Source organism: Varroa jacobsoni, unplaced genomic scaffold (assembly GCF_002532875.2).
Source record: "Varroa jacobsoni isolate VJ856 unplaced genomic scaffold, vjacob_1.0 scaffold_680, whole genome shotgun sequence".
In the NCBI taxonomy this organism is placed as follows: Eukaryota; Metazoa; Arthropoda; class Arachnida; order Mesostigmata; family Varroidae; genus Varroa; species Varroa jacobsoni.
This window is the reverse complement of record NW_019213582.1, coordinates 15,790-36,557: the sequence shown is the minus strand read 5'-3', so window position 1 is coordinate 36,557 and position 20,768 is coordinate 15,790. Positions and strand designations below refer to the sequence as shown.

The window sequence follows — 20,768 nt, the reverse complement described above, 5'->3', positions numbered from 1 at the left end:
TATATATACCTAAGATAATTACTAACATTTAATCGATGTAATACACAAAAAAAAGATGACAAGCTTTCGTTTTGCCTTGAGAAAAAAATCAGTAAGGTAGCTGACTCTATTGATCGCAACCACAATTAAAAGTTGGCCGACGGCCAGTCCTAGTCTCGCGCATCTTGGAAGCGGAATCGATCAGCCCTAACGAAATAGGCCTCGTTACCACGTTATCGAAACGTATCAAAAGCCAATTTATCACGAGCTAGATAAATCCATGGCCTTGGCTTAGCCTTCTGGCAAACATTCAACTGAAACAACCTGATACAATAACTACAGAAAGATAATAGGTTAGGCGAAAAAGGAATTTCAACAGGATTACTGTTAATACGCATTACAACCTGTGGTTTTTGTTAGCCTAGGTAAACGAATCAGATTAGGTAAATAAGTGAAAGATAAAACAAGCGCCAAGCAAAGCTGGCAGAATCGTCCGGCTTATATGACTAAACCTTTAAATCCTCTCAAATAAAAAAAAAAAAACGACTTTTCAGAAGATACAAATTAGAATTATTCTCTTCTATTGCTAGAGCTCCCTCCAGGGAAGATCTACACGGAAAATGTAACTAATTGGACGACGGATTCCTTTATTGCTGTGTTTTTTCTTCGCTAGATAGTAAAGCTAAAGATAGAACGCAGTGTTGATTTGGGTACGCTAACCATTTTTTAGCGTTTTGTTTGACAATTTGCAACCTTTTCGAGCGCTACAAATCAGTGGTAACACTGAATTTAGGTAGAAGTTTTCGATATTTATGCGACTTTGTCGTAAGGTGGTGTTTTTGCCGAAATACTTCGTTATTAATAACATTATATAATTATTTGATGTTCTGCAATGAATGAACACCTTTTTTTCAAATGCTAGAGTTAATCGAAATGGAAGTAGTATTGAAGTTATAGCACTATTCTACTCGGAGAGCAAACCCACCTATGGAGGGACAAAAAATCTGGGTTAGATTAATTTTACCCATCTAACATTGGCAGTTTTGAAGTTGAGGTTAGTTATTTTTTAAGCGAGCAGGATAGGTTCAACCTATCAGTGGATTAATTGCAACAGGATAAAGACGCTGCTCGGATGTCCTAGTGGAAAAGTAGATATTTCCGAAAGGTCTTGTCACTGTTGGAACAGGGTAACGGTGTTACTGCACCAAACAGACTGAGTCAATGACCTCAACGGAGAAACCGATTAGATAAAAATGTTATCCTTCCAACAACCGTGTTGCAACGAGACAATAGAGTTTTAATGGTAATATTTGAAAAAGCACTGCACAAATTACAACAGACTGTTGGGGTAATCGCAGTGTAATGGCAGGATTTTTAAAATGTTTCGGTAATACGTGTGGTGGGGTGATCGGGACGGAATAAATATTGACTGATTTAAACAAATAGGATTACTCTAAGCAAAGGGCTGCAATGAGACTTCGGAACTGGCGGAACTTAATACCAACGGGATAAGTATAAGCTCTAACTAATTTTTAAATAAGTATAAAGCGGAATTTTTTCGCTAGTTGTGTTTGTCTGACTATAGGGTCCGCTTTAAAAATTCGTTTCTATTTGAAATCTCTTATACATGTTTGTGTGAAAATTACGGGGGCTGACGTGAACTACATTTTAATGAGATTTTATAGAAAAATATATTACACGAGCAGTTAAATATTTACATGGAGGTCGATATAGGATAAAATGTACTCCTTGGCGCCAATTGAAAGCTTTCGCCGAGCTGAATCAAGCTATATATGTGTTTTTATACACACATCTGGTTTTGAAATCAAGGATGCCGTTTGAAGGATATAAGCTTAGCGAAGTAGAAAACAATGTGTTGCAATAGACAGATCTCGATAAACTAGGTAACAATGGTATTTATGTTTTTTTTTGTTTATACCTAAAATGCCATTTCGGTGTGAAGAGGGAACAAACCGAATGTGTTCTCCATGTGCAGTAATGAGATAAAAGCCTACTTCTTGAACTTTTTTTTCATTTAATTTTACATACATATTAGTAAATGGGAAGTTAAAGCGGTTGATATAGTCTATGTAGTGTGCATCAAATCCGTTGGGATGAGAGCAGATTCATAAAACAGTCGCCAGTGGATAACGGTTTCGATGGGCACTATAAATAAAATACATCTTACGTTGGGCTTGGGGTAATTTTAAACGAACAAAATCAGTCAAACTATGCTACGAAAGACAGACGCGGAAGAAAGCTCGCCGTCCTGCTTAATTCTTAAATAATATCCCGCTTAATAAAACAGAGCACAATATTGGTTGGACTGAATCTTGACGATTCAAAAATGTTTCCCTTTCAGACGACTTTTTTAGTACAAATAAATAGATGGGCGGGTACCGGAGGTACCGTCTCCGGAGGGACCGCATAGCTATAGAAAAAAGGACGCTGTTGATATCAAGAGAAACTGGGTTATTGAGATGAAGTTGAGAACGACGAGATCTCCTCTCAGTTGGTAAAAACAGAGCGATTAATAATCATTACGTTGCAATACAAAATCCCACCCAGTCTCTAGCTTATTCGTAGCTCAGCAACCCACTTTGTTGTAGGCCTGTGCTAAAGGGAAACACCACTGTTATACCATCAATCTAAAACCGACCACACATATCAGGACAAATTTAAAGAAATCACAGCTGCTATTTTCTTCCAGCTGACCGCATTCTTATTGGAAGTATCTGGCCCGTTCATAGGACGTTTTTGTTTGTCAATTGCATCGGTGTATCGTAGTCTCGAAGAACAAATTTAATTTCAGGTATACGTATAATCCTAGTACTAAACGCCTAACTTTTACAATAAATAAGCAATATATGTATTTTGTACTATCCGCCTATTAATGAGATGTGTCAAGCTCGTCGCTTTCCCTGTATCTCCTCTTCTCGTTTCGCTACCATCAGTAAGGTGGGTTGTTTTAGATCTATTGCGCATTCAGAGTATTCTCCTGATACCGCACTAAGCCGTAGTCGTTATATATAATCTGCCCAATTTTAGTTTCGTCCGTGTTGATCTGAATGACCAGGGCCGTTTGGGGCCTCACGAGCACAGTACAAGTATTAACCATTTAATTGAGCGGTCACTTGGGCCGTGTTCGAGACCAAATGATCGATTTGCCCGACCTCGAACTGCATCTTTACGTTCGGATCCAACTTACGCAATTAGCTTATAAGTTACGGTTCAGAGAGTTGCGAAATGAGATCGAATACCTAGTTTGGAATCGCTTATAGGTCGTATAGCCCAAAGTATATCAATTCGTCGATTCTAAAGATGAAAAATTTGTTCATCTTTAAAATAGACAGACACCCCAAATCATTGCTAAATTCAGTACTAGTGCGTGAAAAGCCGAACTATCTTAAACAATCAAATAGTTTATAAAAGATCAGCCAGCTGAACCAAAACTGGTATCAATATGGCACCCGTAAAATAAGAATCTCGTAAATAGTAGCCTATTGTAGATAGCATAACCAGTAAAGAAACATCCGTATATACTAGTAGCCCCGTAGTCGAACCACTGAGTGTGTCAAGTTGTTTGGTTTCTGCATAAGCTAGGGTATAAAAATAAAGCTTTAATCGCGCTGAGCTACTTGAAATTGATGATGCTTTAAGTTGCCCTTATAATTTATTACATGCTTTCGCCTTTCCCTTCTCCATAAGACCTGGCTGGGCATCGTTGATGGAATCAAATTGCGCAATTACCAACCATCAACATCTAAAAGTAACAAGACTCATCGAGATCAACAAGATGATTTTAGCTATTGAAGTAAAGCATCGCCAACTAGATCATGTCTGTAACAGTAATTAACAAAGCTCTCAAGCGACAGGTTAGGTAGTGATCGGAACCTAACCGGATTAACCTGATGCTTATCTCAGTCAAAAAATAAATTGACTGATGTAAAATCATGCATTGTTTCCAGCATGATGGCTGTTATTCGAAATTTCTCCAATATAAAAATATCATTATTATCGAGGAAAGCAGTGCACATTTGTGGCAAAGCATAGTGTACGCTTAAATAAGAGTTCGCTACAAATAATATACAAATACCCCCTGATTTCCTCATAGATCTACTTTCTTAGGGGTGTTAAGCCCCCTGAGGGCTAAGCTGCTGTAAAAAGGAACATCAACACTCTCTATCAATATTCCACAATTCGGCTCGACGATACCTTTAGGCCTTGGCTGTGATACCTGTACCGAAGCGATTATGTTACGAGTACCGCTTATGTATGACAAAGAAAAGTACATCAAACGTACGGAGACGATGATAAGGGTATCACGAAAAGGAATAGTAAGAAAAAGCTTAGGTAAGTATGGACTCCGTTTAGGCGTTATGTAATTACGTTTGCCCGCCATGATAATTTCGAAAAGAAGAAACCATCTTTTTGAATCAATAACCTGTTTGGCATTGTGTATTATTGCCTTTCGTTGTAACGTGACCGCAGAGTCACGTTGCGCATGCGTGTACCCTTCGACTGTGGCTTAGCAGCCAGGTCGAACAATTAAATTGGGTTGTAATAAAAAACGTATTGACCATTTTCATACCTAGATGAACTTAAAGTTATATATTTTCAAACTGGCCTTGATGTCATTTAAAAGCTGAGACATGATGGAAATACTTCGTGGACTTGGACATAAAATAGAGGGCCTTTAATATGTCAGAACTCTTTATATTATCCAGTTTTAACATGATAAAAGCATACATGCTGTTCGAGCTTCCGAGAGAAACGTTGTGCTAATCTCGACAATGGTTCTGTCGTTTTTCCCTAAAAATTTTCACGTGAAAAACGTTGCTCATAGCGGTTAGTCAATTACATTGGTGAAAATATCGACTTTTTACGATGGAAGTTAGGCAAAATCGACATATTGCCATGACATCATTGTCAAGGAAGTAGACATCAGTCATCAGTCGTAAAGCATATCAAGAAAGCTGATTACAAAAATAAACTTGGCAAAGCTCAATAGAAATGCTGGTAAATCGAACCGTTTGTAGAGTGGTTAATCCCGGGTATGGAAAACGTACGATAATAATATGTAAAAAAAAAAAAAAAATGAATGAATATGTCTTGCGACGTTTCCGAATTGACGCCTCGGATGCTGGGGCTTCGTGTTTGGTGCATTTGGAATAACGTACTGTTTGGGGTTGTGGCTGTTACCGTCTCGTAAAACGACTGATTCCGATCTCAACTATTAAACAACTAGGACGATTATGAGAAGACATTGAAAAAAATCGATCGTGACTACGTCGAGTTTTTCTCTTGCTTATTCAGACCGGCGAATTAAAAATAAAGATGATATACCTGATGCCGAGAAAATAATATGTCTACTTAAAAAATAACTAGAAACAGTATTTCCAGATCCCTTGGACTGATGAGAATCAGAGATTACGCTTTTCACTTTTCTCGTTTCATCGATTACTTAATGCTCCAACAATCTATTTGTTATTTAGTAGATCTATTTGACTGGCGTTTTATAAGAATTTCGGATTCATGTTTAACAGGAAGATCTGAAGATTTAAAGTGACTCTCATCGGCTGTTTGGGCCTCTAGCTTGGCTCTCTGAATATATGTTAGATAAAAAGATTAGCCACCGTTATCTCGGACTATATGGATCACTTGTTGTTTCTACACTGGTGCGTTATGCGCACGTATAATATCCGTTTGTAGCAGGAACAAATCGTGCTTCTACTGCACGTCGCTCTATTGCATCCATAGAAATTGCAATCACAATCCGTCTTCTGTCGCGTTACCTTAACAATCCAATATAATTTCAACATAACGTGCTGCATTTTCCGGCGATACTTTAATTGCTAATACTTGCAAAATAGCCTTTGGCGTTCCCTTATGCTCACGGCTCGAGCGACGGTTACCGAATAGTTTCTGCAGATGATTAATGTGACGGTGCACAGTGATAAGAAGCCTTTGCAGGTGGGAGTGCTTTTTTGCCCCCGTTGACTAATAATAGTAGTAACGTTACGTTTATAACCTATCTGAGTTTAATATATATAAAATAATATAATTAAAGAACTTTGGAAGACTGCATTAACGAGCCCATTTATTAAGGGCATCCGATTGAGAATCTAGGTAGCCCCCCCCCCCCCCCATTAACCTGGTGCACTTATTTTATTTCTTTGTTTTAATGGTTAAGAAAAGTATCCTGACAAGTTTGTTGCTACATTGTAATTTATTCTTTAAGGTAATAACTTGAGTTTAATGTTGTCAAGTTCGAATAAAGTTGATTGAGTTAATTTGTGTATGCAAAGTTACCTTTGGCCGTGTACGCGGCTCATGACCTTATCAAACTTAGACCCCGTACCCTTCTATAGCTGTTCCCGGTGGAACGTTGTTGTAATCCGAAGCACTTGTTTTTACTTATCCTGTTTCCTCATTTCAATGAATGAGGACACGAGGAAAAGTTAGCATCCGATTGACAAATATGAACTACCTGCCAAGATGGTTCATACTTTATTAAGCACATTGCAAATCAACCGTAGTAGAATTACATCCACCAATCGGTAAGCGAAGTTACTTCCCGTCAAAAAATAGTTACCCAATCAATTCATACGCCCATAATTAACTTAACCGAATTAACATTAAGCTCTATAAGAAAGTGAAATTTCCCTTATGAGAAAGTATTCATCTAATCCACCTCACGCGTAGCTTATCTCAGGATGAAACACTAAACAAACTAGCTCAGCGCAGTTACTTCCTGGGCTGGAAGGACAAACAAACAGATGAACCCAGTTTCAATAGTACAGTAGATAGGATATATGAGTGTTTGCTAACTTCAACCAGATTATGGCAATACCCTAAATCACCAGAACAACATTAACCTTATTTAACACATAGTTCATTCAATAAAAATTGAAACGAAATAACAGATTTCTTTTTGGCAACGGGTCCGATATTTCCACCAGAAGATTTTGTTGGACCATACACCTGTCGAGCTTTGCAGACAATAAACATTGGACGAAAGACCCATTAATAAGAAGTCTGGGATTTTTCGGGGGAGTTGATTTATTGGTTTTTAGCTCCTGCCGGCACTTCTCTACCAAAAGGAAAAATAACTTAAAAAAGAGTACCTATTTTAATGTTATACACGGAGCCGTTATAAGATGAATAAGCGGCACAGTTTAAACAGGCCGAACTGACCAGTGGAGTCAGCCGCCCAAGTTACACGGTGGTAGTAGTAGGAGTAAAATCGTAATGTCAGGAATTGACGCGATATACAGGTGTACTATTTAACTTTTAAGTACTGCCAATATCCAGTAATTCAGCTCCACCGTAGCTAATCGAATTATTGAATGGGTTTAGTACAATATCGTCTTATTCCACCGTAGCATTTCCGTCCAGCGCAAGGCATACTTTGGTGGTAACCAGCCGTTCAGTTTATTTGACATAACAGTCAGTCTAGGTTTACATTTATAAGCACAAGTATACACAAACGCTACATATTACTTGGCACGCAAGCTGGTATTATTATATACACTGCGATGGACGGTCAGTTAACAAATTTTAAATCTGACGGCTTCAATAGTGTAATTATTTGATCTCCAGCTAGTTAGTAGAGCCTTTCTCCTGGACATGCTAATCTATAATGCGATAAATACATGTTTGAAAGGACTTCGATAGAAAGAATTTATTGCAATGGGGGATTCTTATGTTTGAGTCTTAATCTTATGGCTGTGTTACAGGAAAACGCAGAGGGCGAATTGCCCCGAGCAGCCAGCTCACTGGAACACAGCCGATGTAGACGAATTAGCCCTCTGCCCATAATATTATACCGAACATGCATGAGTGCTGCTTTTTCTAAAGTCGAATCCATCGCTGTACAGATTAGTGACGGAAAGTGGAAGGGCAAAGAAGCAACACAACAATAGATTTCAGGCGACGACAGGCCGTGCTACACAAGGTCCTATTGTAAAGTAAAAAAAAAATTGACGCTATTGTCTGTACGAACTTATTGTTGCTATCATCCGCCTAGAATTGTTGGTGATGACCTAGTCGTTCCCTTCGTCCTTCTGTACGCTTCTAGGCCGTTTGGGCATCCACTCAACGCAAAAATGCCTATACAATGAATAGCTGCAGGACATAGCCGACTTCTTCAGCTTTTGTCCGGAAAATCGTCCCATCCTACATAGTTCATATGAAGAGAAAAAATGTACTGGTTAAGGTTCCGGCCCATCTCAGTGAAACCCATCGATGGCGGTCATCTGCCCAACGACATTGCTTTGGCCCCTCATACTTATTTTTAGTAGATGCGTGGCCGGCACTGCGGAAAGGGGGGCGGGACGGGATAATAATTGAAATGGGCAGTCTTTCCTGTATCGTAAATTATGCCTAGACCGTTTGATGATTTAAATATCGTATAAGGACAATAAATTCATTTGGATTCAAACACGCCCATGGTGCGTGCAGTATGATTTCTAGCAGCACGTGCAGTATAGCCCTGGACGGCCGGTTGGCCATTGGGAAACTTTTGACCAGAATGTTTGTCGTACGCTTGCGTACATGGGGCGTTAGTCCCTATCTGAGTTTCATTTAAATTACGATTATTTGTGACGAATCAGTGGAAGACGTACTGGATCTCGACCAACGTTCCTTGTGTTTTGCGTTGCGGTTTCTAGAAGCTACTGTTTTAAAAACATAATATGGGTTCGTCCACATCCCAATCTTTGCAATCAAGAAAATCAAATAGGTGATTAAGAAAGAGTTTTTAGTCAGAAAGGCAACAAATGAGGATTTTTTGCTCATTTACAACAGGCAAAATCACTACACAATATAGTCAAAGATCATGAGCTGCCAGATTCCTAGACAATTTTTTTTTTCAGTTTAAAAGCTAGCATCTCAAGCTGTGGTGGTCCTATCTTACGTTTAACGAACGTTAATTATTCATTGATTCATGATTACCTATGCATTTTATATTTATCTAGAAAAGTTTCACAGCTTTATCTAATGTGTAGCAAATGGAACATCATCGATTGTAGGTGATCGTACATAATTGGATATTAACGACAGTGGTTTTTCTGGCAATCTGAGGTTCTCTGAACATTTTTTATATTTACAATTACTGATGATCTTATTTCGGAGATTTTTACTATCGCAATCATCATATATTGAGAAAACCATATAAACTTCGAGGCACTACTTTTTGTGTTGGTACTACGCCTAACTTGCGGCTGAGGGTATTATCCATGATTTAAAGTTTATCACTGGTTATTTTTCAAAGAGTTTGATTAGCTTTTTAATGAGTACTTACAAACTAATATATCTGCAAAGGCGGAGGTCATCTGCTAGAATTGTTACTCGAATTTTCGTCTCCTACACGATTTTTACCCGGCTCTTGGTAACGATACTAAGGTCAAACTGTCTAGTCTTCATATTGTATCAAAATCAAGTGTGTCTGAAAAGAAATTGCTTAAATTTCGTTGCACATATATTTGTTTACATACGCTGACAAAACAATGGCAGGCTGTTATCTTGTGCTATTTTTCAACACAAGAAGTTCTATTTCGGGTAGTACTCGTGTACGAACGCCAAAACAGTTTTTATGAAAGGGGAAATAAACTCCGGCGTTCTGATGGGCGGGGAACAAGACTGATGCTTTTTGCCGTATGAGCATCCAGCTATGCTGACATCGCGGCAACAACACCTTGCTAAGAAAATGGAGACTTCTTTTCTTGTCGTATCTTATGGGGAGCCTGTTTGTTTGTTTTTTTTTTTAGGGATTTTTAGAGATTTTTCAGAGATACTCTAACGTACTGTTTTATCACCATCCCTTTATCGTGCCAAAAACGTTTCACAAAATAGCCGACAGTGGTCAGAGAACCGATCTCTCCAAGGTCTCATTGTCCTTCACACAGCTGTCACAAACTGCTACCACGTGTATATTGTCTATGTATAAACCCAAATGCTTCATCTATCTTCGTCGATCTAACTTGGATCCACGAATAGTGGGTTTGACTTTTGTCAAGTCAAGCCCAGCCCACATATCGCTAGCAAGCCACTGATGGATTACAGCCTTGGTGAATTCCTACGATATTGAACATTTGTACAGATCATTATTATAAAATTACTATTATAATTATGGATAGCAATGGCGGTAGCATATGCTTATAGACAACTACTATCAACTGCGTCATTCTGGTATCATGACCACCATAATCTCTGCTGTAAATATTACGTTTTAGGCCTACGCTAGGCCTTGGCGTAGTATTGCGGTGCTCCTGTGTTATACAATTGAATTCGCTCTTTATTACAGTAATTTGTAGAGCTTCTGCTACTTCAACAGAAGCAAAATGAATATCTTGTAGTACCTGTCCTATCCCGTTATGAAATGCAATGTACGAGGCTAGAACGAGTGAGTAGCATCGTATAAAGGCCCAGTGGAGCACTTAAGTTGGAAACTACCTTTTTTCCAAGGTTATGCCTAGAAGAAACAGAAGCAGATATTTTAGGAAAAATTGTTTGTATGTCTATTAGAGATGCCATTTCCGATGGTCTCGCTTGGTCGATATAACCACTATTCATTATAGTTCCGTTCGGGACTCGAACCGTCTACGGACTATTACTACTAATTTAACTAACTAATAAGTGCTCCCTTTGCAACTCTACAAGTACAGGGGTTCATAGGAGCACATGCGAACGGATCGACATCGTTATGTCGATATTTGTTAGACACTTACTGAATAACCCTTCGCACACGGGAATCGTTTAAATTCAGATCCGGGCTGTTCAGTGTCCATCTATGCTCATTCCAAAACATACTTAAGCAGCCAGATCTGTCCTGATCGGCTAGTCAAAGCCGACGCGCCGTTTTGTTGGAATACATGTGGTCTTCTGCAAACGCTTCAGCTGTCCCCGATTGGAGAGCAAGCAGATATACCTATTTAATGATGCGTGTGTTTTTCTGGGTAGAAGTGTAGTAATGTGATGTTAAAACATGAACTTTGGCCGAAAATCTGCTCCTACCCAGAATCGACTACGTTCCCTAGAATGAAAACGAGTCATTCGTTTGTCTATCAGCGACACGTTCTCGTCAAAGAAAGATCAAGAATGGTCTAACGCTGGAAGAACCGAGCAACATGTAGTATCGAGTGAGTCTCAAGATTTATTTCTGTCGCGGATCTCCTATTGTACTTCTGCGCTGGGACATGCCTTCACTTCTTTTAGAAATGCGTTATTTGCTACGCGGTACAGTATCGACTTGGCGTAACCCAAAAAGTTTATTTTCTGATTGACGCTTCGACCAACAGTAAGACATTGGATAATAATAGATCTTAGCTTAAATTCCGGACATGTCTTTCACCATTGCTGCTTTGTCCCACTGAAGAACCTCTCTAGGACTATTATAGAGAATAAACGTATCGTCATTATGACCAACAGCTTTCCGAATTTCGACCCAGTTTAGATGCCCACCCTGTTTCCGAATAAGGTTCGCTGCCAATTACTCTATTCTGAGATGCCAATGGTTATCATGCAAAACCCCTTTTCATCATCCCTATAACAATGCCTAAATTAACTGATGAGCGAAATTTGTTATCTAGTCAATCTGGTTACCGATAATTGCGTTTGCTGCCAGTTCAATCGCTTGAAAATTCCCTCATACAGAAACAAATCCTAGTAAACAAACACTTAACCTAGCCGTATACGTAGCTTAGCTTATAGATAACAGCTTCTACATATTATAAAGCTAACTCCATTGAATTACAGTACATGATCATCTTAGGGGCTATATGGGCCAGTATAAGATGCGGCTATATGAGCCGCTGCATTTTGCGCATCTATAACCGATGCGAATTTTACAGAAAAAAATGAAAGGCGCAAATGACCTGAGAATACAACCCAGCTAAGAGGGAATATATATATATATATATATATGTGTCAAGATAAGGCGCCACGCTTTTGCACATATTGTGCCACATATTATGAACGATATCACACGTGGTTGTTTTTAGAAGAAATTTTTACTAAGTTTATTGGCACGACGCATCATTTGGACAAAATAAGCACAAATCAGAATTTATGAACGGATAATAACACCAGAATCATATAAAACAACTGTAGTCATATGGGCTTCAACCTGGTCAGGTCGAATTTAGAGAACCGTGCATACACTCTCACTGTTCCTTTCCGTTTCTCGAAAAAAAAATCAAACTCAGTACCTGGACTATCCAAAAGCCGTCGTCGCACTGCGTAGGAAAACATCATGGATTTATAGTTGATAAATCATAATAATTCTATTGTCTAACTTGACAAATAGATGGTTACGAAATATACCCTAAATTCTTTTTAGGGAGAAAACTACTTTCTCTTTAATTTTGTTAAATGATTGGCTTTGTGACTCGGAATTATTAGTGGCCCACGCAGGCCCATCTCGCACCTATACCCTCCCCCCCCCCCGGTGGGGTTATATATCTAATAAAATTTGGCGGACTCCGAAATTGAATAACACTTGAACGACATGCCGTTAGCACACGAAATTTAGCTAGCGGATATAGCAGTATTCTAGAGATTTGTAGGTGAGCCGGTTAAGTTTACCTCAGCAGGAGGAATACTTTCTAGTTTGTAAAATCAATTCCTAGTCGTCAAGTTTGTACACCTCGAAGATCACAGCGCTTCATCGAAAAGAAAAATCGAAAATCGGTAGATATTAGGTAAGGAGGCTTTATGCGAAAGCACAGTGCGTGGATGGTGGATATTGGGATCAGAAGGAGAAGAACGCATTGCCGCAATCAAATAGGCTTTTCACAGAAGCAGAGCTTGTAGTCTAAAGGCTCTATCAGCCAAAACCGGTATTCCACATGCAACGTGTAACAATAAGCCAATGCGAAAACTGAGTAGAAAATGAGCCCCTCGTGAATTGACTCCCGATTAGTTGGAAATGCGTGTGGTATGTTAAACGTGGAATTCGCTAAAATTTACTAAACAAAAAATAACTGCCTGGGGCATAGCGTCGGCATAAATGAGGTCCGGCTCGATCTTTAACACCAGTAAAAGAACAACCCGACGAGAAATGACATCGCCCTGGAAAAAATCTGGTTCGATGACAATGTCAAGTTGGTTCGAACGCAGGGTAATTGTAGTACTTGCAACTTGAACATCAGGGGCATCTCCTACTGTGAGGCACTGGCCGAAAATGAAATGCTAAACACAGCCGGCCATCTCGAGTTTCAACTGAAGGCACATTGTCTGGTTGTTTGATAACAACGCCATACCTTAATTATTTCCAGAATTGAGCAAAGGAACGGGCAACGTTAGTCTTAAGCTGGTTTAAATCCGTGTGATTACAGAGCTTCTCATGCCTTAAAAAGGCCAACTGATGGGCAAGAAAGCTCCACTATTGGCCGATTTACTTCAAGAAGTCATAGGTGGAAAAATTACGTATGGGAACACCAGTGGCAGATGCATGGCTGTTCAGACGCTCTCAGAGTTCTGCGACGAAACAGAACATAAAGGAAAATACTCTAACACATATTATATTAGAAATCATTTGAAGTTGAAATTACTTCAAAATAAGAATATGCACTGTCTTGATCGATAATTTTTAGTCATCTTTTGATAAGACCATAATCCTATTACCACAGAATTTCTTGTGGTTTTTGGGGGGAAAGATCTATGACAAATGATTTTTTCATCCCTTTATTGAAACTAAATTAACACTATTAAAGAAGTTCTGCATAAACCCATATAGCAGATCATGGTCCGTTGGTGCAAGATCTAGGCGGATGCATTAAAATTTCCACCCAAGTTCCAAAAAAGCGTATGTATTGCCATGGTGGAAAATAAAGCCTTCTACGCTCACGAGTTTCGGTCAAACCTTTTCACTGACTTGTTGCAGCGTTGTTGGTCGTCTGAATAAATTACTTTGCCAGGCAACAACAACGCAAATTTGGTTTCAGGCGCTCCAAACGCATTGCAGCATTTTCTTTGGCGTCAGGATGGGCTTTGCCGTCGATTGAGAGGCACATTTTTTTATTTCCTTATTTACATATTGTTGTTGTATATGATCCACACGTGATCGACCGCTTTAAAAATGTCTCTAGTTCATTGTGTTTCTATAGAATTTTGCAGGTAAAGATGCGATCAGGTAAACTCTTTTGCGTCAATTTTTGTGCCACCTCATCACTAATATTTTTTTTCGTGATCACCTCTCTTCAAGATCTTTATAACTTGTAATAAATGTTTAGTTCTCTGTAGTAACTCAATTTCGCAATTATTTCCGGGATAAAAGCGATAGAACCATTTTCGGGTCATTTTTGGCTATCGATAGCATCGTGTTTTTTGTGGAATCTGGCAGCATCTGGGTATTTATCGTCATAAAATTGTTAAATATAACCATTTATTAGACACTCTATCTTAAGTCGAAATAAAAACATTTTATCAGTATCAGCACATCCATTGGCATTGTAGAATCTCAGCATCATTCAAACCACATTAAAACCCTCAGTAACTCTTCAACAGCTCTACTTATAAATGTAGAGGATTGTCGAAAGTTTATTATGCATAATAAAATTATATTCTATAGTTTTATGAAACGTTGTGCTGTACTCCCAGTACGAGCTATTTCATTAGTTAGAATTTGAAAGTCAAAAGTTCAGAGCTTCGAGAAGGGAATGGGCAGTATCCGGTGACCCCGGAAGTTCTAGATCGGTTAAGTTGATTGATCTGCAGCAAGTGCCCTCTTATGCCTGACAATGCGCTAGTTTTCCTCTGGAATTATTCTTCACGTATGCGGAAAGTTTCCAATTTGGAAAAAAATACGCGTGGGAATCGTGTTTACAGCCTTTTCTTCTTTTAAGGGTCTCGCAGGTGCATTTCATCCCATTTAGTATTAACCCTTGTTTCGAGGGTACAATTCGAGTGACCGTCTCAAGTAAAAGTGAAGAAGTATATATCTTCCCGAATAAGTTTGGAAATTCCCTACAGTGGTATCGTGCTATTTTCAAGTTTCCTCTGAAAAAGGATTCATCACTTTGACATAAACTAATCTTCAGTATCTTGGCTGCCGTCATCTTCTTCAAAGACCATTACTCCTTACACGTATGCATAGCAACATTGTCATTACCGTAGTGCTGTTTTTCCCTTTTTTCATTCAATCTAAATCATGTGGGTCGTTTGTCTATTTTTTTCATTTGTTTTGCCAGTATACTCGATCTTATCCATTGATTACATAATTATTCAAGGGGACATTTCAGGATCCTTAACATAGGATAGACGTTTTCCTTTTGACACGCTTGGACCGAACATTGGGATAAGTTTAGCCTAAGGACAATACCTTTTTTTGAGCGAGCTTTATATACTGAGTTTTCGAACATTGTGCAAAGTCACAACGCACGAAATATTAAAGCCGCTTTCGTAAAGTAAAAAAAAAGACATATATTATGACTGAATTAATGATCCTTAAGATGTGTCCTTTTAGGTAGGTAAACTGCGGGTATTTTCAGCCTGAATTATTCACAACACTATGCAAGTAGATGATGATGCAGTTGTAGATAAACAACAACTCTCCTAATACTCTGCTATGTAGCCATGGTTTTCTTCAGTAGATCGATACAGGTTATGGTTGGTCTGACAAATGTGGCGTCCGCGCTTAAACGTGAATACGAGAAGCAACAGCTTCATCGTATGTCGTCTCTGTTTAAATCTCTCCCTTGCTATCCCATTCTGATTGCATTTCGGAACCACATCAGAATGAATTCCACTTAATATCTACAAAATTCTATATAGTATATCGTTCTTTCCATTCGCATATACACATATACGTATATATATATATATATATATATAAGTCATTCCAGCCTCGCTGGTGCACGAACTATAGCATACGCCGGAACAGAATATTCGGTACATCCTAACTCTATTCATATCTGGCTCTAGCGGGATATGAACGAACCAATAGTTTGTTTTTGAGAATTTCTCATGAAGGCCTACGATTTTTGCCGCAGTCATGATCGTATAAAGTTTTCCTGAGGTCTTCTGTACGCCAGAGAACGTATCGGTCGGCTGTGTGCCACCATGAGAGCTTCTCGTTCCCTATTTGAACTATCTGATTTAAAATATTGTTGTGATTTCAGTGGACTTATAATGCCCAATAATATATAGCTTCTCGTTTGCATATCATGATGATGATTATTACAAGAAACAGCTTGCTAAGTAGTTATTGAACAGTTCAGATAACGTTATGGTCCTACAATGACCTTAAATGAATCTGTGGAATCGATCGTCCTTTGGGCTTATTTAAGTTATCATTTACATGTAGTAAAAAGACGCTCCTATAAACCGATTAAACTTATTAGAATTAACTAAGTAACTAACATGAAAAAAAAAACTTCTTCTATACGCAGATACATCGGAGTTGAATTTTTTAGTTTTGCCCCAAGCTCGGGATGCTTTGCGTAGTGATAATAATTCACTATCTTTACTACTACCTAATGGGTTATCAAGTTGGCAGAGGTCATCGAATCTAACCATACGGGAGTCTGCATCAAATGGCTGTTATCCTTTTGAACCGTTATAGGAAATTCATTGTAAAGCACACTTTCACTAAGGAAAAATTCAATGCGTTGAAAGACAATACCTTTGCCGACATGCAACTGCACTCTCGATGTTTCTATGTCGTCTTTAACAAGCATTACTCACAGATATAGCAATAAGGTTCCAGAATAGAAACTATGATCAATTCAAAATAGTACATTGGCCATATTGCCACTGCTTGTATGACAAATACGCTTACCGTGAGTAAGAAACGTCGTGTGGAAGGCCATGTACAATGTTTTAAGTGACACAGTTAACAATAGTATAGCCTAAGCTGGGCGATAGGAGTCGTCATACTGCCACACGCTGCAGAGGATCCGTCAGGGAAAGGGTAAACTACCGAGGGCGAAGGATCTCAGAGGGTCCTCAGAGCGAGTGAGAGATACGGTTACGGGGTTGTGATCGTGGCGGCTGCTGCCGCCATCATCGCGGGAGCCGCCATACTATAACATAAACCAGCGCGGAAAGCACGGGACGGTCGCCACGATCGTTCAATTCCCCTTTGTCCGACAAGCCATTTCGTCCAGTGTACGCATAATTTCTCCATTACGCTTTACCCATTCCCTCAGAGCTCCTTGACAACGACTGCTGCAGTCTTTTTCAAGGCCACTACAGCTTAAACCTACCTCGCACTACATACAGCTCTTACCCGAACTCAAAGATCCACGTGCCTTGACATAGGCCCAGTGTTTCCTTTCTTACCATCACCATCTCATCCGTCCGTTGAAATGTCATAAAGTTACATTTGAGTCTGAATTAATCATTCATTTTTAAGTCAGCATCCGCCTAGCCTTTTTCGTTGGCCATTTTTATCATTTACAAACGTCCCTATCAACATCCGTAGTGAGCAATAGAATGGGAATGGCATGAAATACTGTAAAATAACCGTGATATCATTACGTGAGTGCACCTTAACCAGCGCTTGCACGTGGTTTTTCCCGAAGTCCTATCAGTCTCCAAACAACTGATTTTGTGTGAGCTTTCCTGCTTGACGCTTTTGTTGTGTAAAAGCCCCAAAACCTCCTCTAAAAACCACAAAGTGCCGACCATATGCATATACACATATAGACGCACACTTATTTTATTTAGTGTCCTACCCTGCTTCTTGTTTCGTTCATGTCTCCTTCGACAATTTCGCTTCCGCACTTCTGACCTTAAAGTGTCTTCGTTTTGTTGTACTGTTTCTATCCTGTAAGGCATAATTTCAAAAGATGTTTGCGTTAGCAAGCGTATGGAATGACAAAGAACTTTGTCACCACACACTTTTCCATAAAAGTTCATTTGGTAGCCGAAAGCACAAAACAGGTGTTTACTAAGACTTTGACCCCTAAAACCACGCGTCTGAATAATGTAATCATCGAACTGCGAGTAACTTAGGTAAAATGCACAAACTTAAGGAGGTTATTTTGAGGTTCCAGAAATATTTCGGGCGGCGACCGGTAGTGCCAGCGCGTATTATATTAGCTTATGTATAAAAAAAAAGAAAGAGAATAAAAAAACATTTTTTTATAGAACAAAAACAATCTTATGTTACGACGAAATGAATTTGTTAATTAGTGAATTTTCAGTTTACCTTTTATGCGTCTATCCACCAAGAGGTGTATAGCGATCCTTGCTTAACGTTCGAAAATGATGTCTGGCTTCAAAGCTTCGATCCTGCTATAACTACCTGCATTTAAATGAACTTGTACAGGACTGAGCCACCTTAGATACCACGCTAACAAGCTAATCACATTATGACATGGCCATTTAAATTTTTTGCTATTATTAACGTTTATCAAAATAGCAGTGAAGTTAAATGAAGTATAAGCCATCCTTTCCGTACCTATTTAGAACGGCGCATGGCTGCGGGCCGCACTATTATTAGATAGATGCAAAGTCACTTATACGCTTCAGGCTCTGGATTCTATAACTGAGACATAGGCCTTTATGATAAAAGGTCCTACCGCCATTGTAGGTACTTTCAGAAGTGAAATATTTGAACGAAAAAAGGGTGGGCAGTGTGCGTTTGGCTGCTATAGTATAAATACTAGTTGTACCATTATAGCGAACATCAAATGATTAGTAAATACAGATAAAAACAATACTTTCTATATAAAGGTCACAGTGTATTTTGCAACCATCACTTTAGTCAAGTGTACTTGGAATATTTATATAGTTTATCTGTTCTTTTGTTGTCTTGCAGTAATTATTATGCAGGCATTAATAATGCTGCCTAGAACGTACCGTCATTGCAATGAAACGTTTTACTTTTCTATTAATATATTATTACTATTATCTGAATCCTGATTTATAAGGTTGGTCTTTATGGGAGTTCTTTGTTTGAGCGTTGGAAAAAACAGATCCAGCTTTATCCATTATCACTTTACAAAGATCAATTGAGAGAGAGAGAGAGAGAGAGAGAGAGTATATCCAATTTGATTAGTCAATATCTTTGTTGTTATTATTGGTATGCTTAACCTTTGTAAAATTAAAGGTAATAAAAAGTAATGATAAGGGAGGTGAGCGTCTTAACAAAACCATAGATAACGAACGGAATTAATTTAGCTTATGAAAGTGTCAGCTCTATATATGATCGAGATAAGCTAGCATTCCAATGAAGATAACCAGTCAAAGATGTCGCGCTTTTCAGTCGACGAAGGCGATAGCTTGGAGAATCAAATAAAATGGGACACCCGACCACTAGGCGACATAGGTATATCCTGAGGTTAAACGGAGCACGGAGACATCAAGAAAGACGCCATCTAGGTCACGACCCACAAGATACGCACGTGGCGGAGACACGGTGCTGAAAATGTGGGAACTCGCATACACAAAGAGCTATTATGAAATGTGTAAGCTATGTAGGAAGAAATAAGTTTACCCATTTATGCAGGCTGTAGCTTAAACGAAATTACGCTGTCACGCTAATCCAGATCGAAGAACTCTCTGAACAACATGACGTTGGCCAGCCTCGGAGGTTGACACACTGAAAATGGAGCCGAAGCAAATTATAGGTGGCGCTCCGTGTTGACATAAAGCAAACCCTTCCGTCTGGTGTAACACTATGTAATTTCACATGTGTCGAAACATGGAAAGCGAGCTGAAAGATCTGTACATTGACCGTTCGCCAGGATCGACGACCATAGGCTCAATGAGAGTCAACACTAACACGGACAATGTACAACAAGCAGTAAGTTTCCAAGTCATTGACAAGGGACCATTGTCGTCAACGGACGGCTGGCTGAGACTAAAACACATTCTGTTTCCCAACCGAGAAGAAACACGGTTATTGAATAAGGCAATTCCCGTTTGGGCAACCTTCAAAACGAATACGAATACATCTTTGAGGGACTAGATCAGTTTCTCTAGTCAGTGAAAATCTACGTCGCTAAAAGGGCTAGACCAACCCAGCAGTCACCGCGCACCATGCCGATAGCCCTTGCGGAAGCAATGATGAACTAACTAAAGAATCTCGAGGATCTCGGCGCCCTCCGAAAAGTGTACATTTTAACGGAATAAGTTTCTAGACATACAGCCGTACATCGCCGTGGACTTGAATTTTGTTAGGTTAACGCGCGTCAAACAAAGTCAGAGAAAGATAAGATACATACCCTATATTTACTCTTGATGATACACCTCAAAGGCTAAGCAACGCAAGAGTTTTCTCGCGGCGCTGTCCACGAATTTTTTGCGAATGGAGTTGGGTCCCGAAAATGGAAATGATACCACATTCTAAGGACCAATACTACTGGGATACTACAAGAAATTGCTTCGGCTTCTGAAACATACTGGAAAAGTTAGGCAGAGGCGTATTATCTGATCGAGAGCATAGTCGTAACGACGGGCAATACAATTGTACGTATATGTAGTGAAAACAGCATAAGCGCTGAGGTCATAAAAGGCTAGTATAAAACTCTGGAAACGTCTTTCAAAACAGCTCGCCAGGTAGGACTACGGTAAAAAAGCGGACTGCATTAAGCAATATGAAAAGTAAAACTGACTGCACATATAATCAACAGGGAAACATTAGGGCTGACTTTGAATAGGTCAAGGCAACCTTAGGCATGCCAGCTTGTTATATATTAGACGTTAAGAAAGCAATAAACTCGCACGAGTGCCAAAACTATATGGTGTGATTCGTACCCGACCTACCTCCGTTCGCAGAGTCTTACTTAGAGACAGAGAGTCTAATGGCAAAGTCAACACAAGGAAGCTCGTAAAGCCAT

General features: G+C 39.2%; 1 protein-coding gene across 1 annotated transcript in view; it reads right to left on the bottom strand.

Moving 5' to 3' along the window:
• The window catches only part of LOC111262608 (SEC14-like protein 2), a 61,894-nt gene extending 45,082 nt beyond the window's left edge, over positions 1 to 16,812 (bottom strand). Inside the window, exon 1 of the mRNA XM_022836987.2 lies at positions 16,760 to 16,812. The gene's annotated coding sequence lies outside the window, so the exon portion shown is untranslated. The remainder of the gene's footprint in view (positions 1 to 16,759) is intronic.
• Between the last annotated feature and the right edge of the window lie 3,956 nt (positions 16,813 to 20,768).